The sequence below is a fragment of the Atractosteus spatula genome, chromosome 2, assembly GCF_055471065.1.
Source record: "Atractosteus spatula isolate fAtrSpa1 chromosome 2, fAtrSpa1.hap1, whole genome shotgun sequence".
NCBI classification, from domain to species: Eukaryota; Metazoa; Chordata; class Actinopteri; order Semionotiformes; family Lepisosteidae; genus Atractosteus; species Atractosteus spatula.
In genome coordinates this window covers 31,608,996-31,613,429 of record NC_142707.1, presented here as the reverse complement: position 1 = coordinate 31,613,429, position 4,434 = coordinate 31,608,996, and positions in this window count along the sequence as shown.

Here is a 4,434-nt window from a genome sequence, read left to right as displayed (position 1 = left end):
TAACATTGCACTTCTGTTTTAAATGTTCTGTTTCTCATCATCTTGATCTGTTCCTTGTATACTGTGCTTGACGACAACATTGGTATGAAGACCTGACTGGATTGCTAGAATCCATGCACTTGAAACCTCAACTTTCAGACACATTTCCTGTCCAGTTTCTCCAGTGTGTTGGCTGTGTTTAACTTTGACATGTTAATTGACAAATCTGCATGAGTAATGGTGGCACACGCAAGTATTAGAAGTCATCCTCAACTCTTCTGGTTTACTCAGGTTCATTGTAATAGTGCAGCTCCATCAAACACATGGGAAAGAGAACTTTCACTGCCAGCAGCTGTGTAGAGACAAGTATGTATGAAGAAGATTTAGAATGACCTCATTTTCTTTTCATCACGAGAAGGACAGCCCTTAATGGGGACCAAGGCACTTTTGTTAAAGTCTTTCAGAACTTGAAGTTTGCCATTTTGAGAATTTAGTGGTTTTTAAATTAATATTTCAGGGCATTGTGTATAAGTACATATCTTGATAAAGTGATCGTGAACTGCATTGTCACTTTAATATCTAGTTTGAATCATCTGCCTCTTTTAATCTGCACAGGAAGAGAAGAGAGATGCTTCCCCCTGGTAAAACAGCCTCCGTTTTCCACTCCTATTCATCTGCTTCTCTCTGGAGGCAGTTTCTGCTGTTTATTTCAGAACACAGTCATATTTGATGTCTGTAAATGTGGCAGTTTGTTAAGCTCATGCTTTACTCTAAAAAAGGGTGGTTTTTGTGTAGTAAACATTGCCTGTGGTGAAATATTTTTTACAATCCTTTGGTAAACAAATGACGCTGTAAACTACCGTATTCTGAGAGCCAAAATCTACATGTAAAATGACAGATATTAGGTATCAGTTTTAATTGACCTACATAATCCTATTTTTCTCTAGTGTCTGTCTGAATTTGCATACTGAAAATTATAAAAATAATGTCTTTACTTCAACAAAACAGTATTTGCTAGATGCCACAGTCCACATGCTTCATTCATATTAGCTTTTTTTCTGGCAGTGAGAATTGTTAGGTACAAAAGATATATAAAAGGAAAGCCCTGCTGCTTTCAAGAGTTACATGAACTCCTTGAATAATTAGCTGTTAAATACCAAATAAGTTGAATGGCCTACTCTCATTCATAAATGTTCTTGAGATAATATGTTTTTTTAATCGTAATTCTTCATTAGCTTTGAAAGAGTGATCTCATTTTAAAAAAAGTTTATACTTTCAATCAAAGAAATTGTGAACTTTCCAGACAAAACAGACTGAACTGATGCTAATGTGGGCTGGTCATGTATTGTAGCCTTCAGATGGCATGTTTACTGTATATGTTCAGAGCTTAGTGAACACCCTGTCCTGACAAACCAGAATCTGCTCCTGCTCATTTACAATATGTACTGTATATATAAATTATATATTATACTGTATATATACAGTAATACAATGTCTGCCTCTACAATAAAACTCCCACTTCAGAATTGTTCATTTGTTTTGAGGAAGACAGCAATTGTTATTTCCCGTGCTGAATTATTAATGCAAAGTAACTGTTGAGAATGAATGGATATTTATAGTCCAAAAGGGTTGCATTATGTTCTCTGAGGGATGAAAACAACGTTTAATGGTTTTTGATGCTGCTGCTCTTAAAAAGCCTAAAATACACAGTTCTCAATATTCTACACAGCACAATCAAAGCATTCCAAGGAGTAACCAGGGCTTGTGATGAGTGCTGAGGATGGTTTTCAAAGCCGTAGTACTTCATAGCATGCTGATTTGCCATCTGAAATGTCTGTACTGTAATATTGATTCAATGGAATATGATCCAGCCAAAGGCACACAGCTGGGAGGAAAATTGCACCTGTATGATGATACAGTGGCAGCCTTCAGGATAGTATTGCTTCTGTCCACAATACCCAAGACTGTGATCGACCGGGCCGGATTTTGGTGTTTCGTAGGCCCTAGGCACTTCCACTCCGAAACGTGCAAAAAGAGGGGTGAACGCCAATTAAGCTACATCAATAGACATGATGCACTTTAAACTATTCTAATGCTAAACCACGTGATTGATGGAGCGAGTCGAGCGACCATCTAGTTTCTAGAACAGCCGCTAGATAGCATATGATTATTGATTTGGACCACCTAGAGTTGATCGCAAGTATGTTGTTTCAGCTCGTTTTTCGTTAGTCACTAGTGTTTCCCTCCTTCTTAGGCCCCCAAAATTTTGTAGGCCCTAGGCACTATGCCTACGCAGTGGGAAATCCAGAAAAGGTGATCAAGGCTCCAGGCATCGTATAAGGGAAATCAATGGATGTATTTATCTGTTCAGGTGAGCTTGTACTGAGTGTTCCGACTTCATGCACTCATTAAATATTTATTTCACATGGCTTAGGTGTTGCTTGTTGTTTTTTCAGTTTTCAGCATGGAGTTAACCTCAACTTGTGACAGATTTATGACAATGATTATTAGACTAATTTGTGACACTCTTCTGTTTTGTCAAATGCATCCCTAGTTTTTTTTCCAGTAAAAAATCAAATTGTGATCCTATCTATTAATTTTCTAGTGATTGAAAAAGACCCAGACTACACCAGCATTCATGTGTTGTGTGATTGAGAAGCATATTTAAACATGCAAACCAAGAAAACTGAAATTCTTTAAATATGGCAATCAAGACATCTGATCAGGTTAGACTTCGAAGGTCATCTTATTATACAAAAGGAATCTCCCTGCATCATGTTGGAAACCATGGTAAATGTGATTAATACATAAGCATATCCATGACACATAATATGTGTGTACTGTATTTCAAAATCAAAAGGAGAAGTTTGCATTGCAGCCACTTTCTGGAGCCTCCAGTCTAGTTTGGATTTCAATCAATCATCTGTAAGCCAGTCATCTCACATTAACGTTTTCTTATTTAATTTTTTCCTGCATGACTTTTTGCTCCATTATCAGTGCAGCCAGGAACTCCTTGACTGATAGGTCTGGTGATGAAAGGTGATGCTGACCTACAGAGGAAGCACTGACAACAGTAATGTCACTGTATCACCACTCCCAACTACTGTACATACTGTAGCGTCAATACTCCTATGGAAACATTATGGGATAGCACTTAGTATGCAAACTGTTGTCAAGGTGAGACTGCGTGTAAACTATCGAATTTTGAACTTTTTGAGATATGGACAAATTCCCCTGCATGACAGATTGAATTCACCCCTCTTCACGGAAAATCTATATTTTAAAAGGCCTTCTTGCTGTAACTGTTACTTCATACTGTAAATGTCATTATTAAATTATGTATAAAGCACAGTAAATAATATACTTTATTTAAGGTGTATATGAATTATGTATGTAAGGGTCTTATCCCACATCATAAGCTACACAGCATGATGGTAAAAATAAGGGCTGAATTACTGTAGTATGTTTAACTTAGATCTTTTAGCCTTTTTTGAAGGAGTGTTACAACACTCCAGCAGCAACTATGAAGAAGTCTAAAAGAAGGGAGTGACATACAAGGGTAGGCTATGATTTTACACGATGTTCTAAGGCAAAGCAGAAAAGATGCCTAAACCCGTAGAAAATATCCCGTAGGCTTAAACGCGAGGTGAAGACATTGCTGCATCCTTGACCCAGGCATGCACTCACCCTGATTTTTTTACCAACAAAACCAAGCTGTAGAAATCGATTATAGTAGTAGTTTTAACATTAAAAGATGTTTTTCATAAAAATTTAAATCAAATAAATTAATAATACCAACCGTATAAAAGTCTGTTTTTTAAAACGTTTCTAGCATGAGAATTGAATTGAAAGAATGACTCAGTGCTGCCACCTTTTGTTTCTGTGCTGTAAGGGACACTTCTCTAGTGTTGTAACACTTGGCCAGTACTTGTTTCCTGCCGCCACACTCTTACACGTAATATGTAATAATAAATCAGGTTTAAAATCTCTTTTCAATTTGTTGAAGCTCTGAAATGACTCTGAAATGGAGCACAAATATGTTAGCTTTACCTTAAATGAAATATAAATTTTTAATTATGTACTTAAAGTTCCTTTATAATATTTTACTAGTATTATCACAGGACCCCTGCTATGCTATTTCATCGACTATGCTATTTTTCACCAGCTGGTAATATGGTTTGCTTCTTTCAACACAAATGGGTCATTTAAAGTATTACATCTATGCCATCTTGATGCACAAGGTCATGTCCATGAAAGCATGTATCAGGTGATTTGTGGTGATGACACTATAGACATTAAAAAGGAAACTTTATGCCAGGATTCCATGACAGAGTTGTGATATGTTTAGTAAGCAGATCTGTTCTGCTGTGACTAAGGACCATGGACACGGTCATCCTGCAAGGCTGATAATATCCGTAATTTACGGGAGATAACTCCTCCGGATTTCTCCAATAA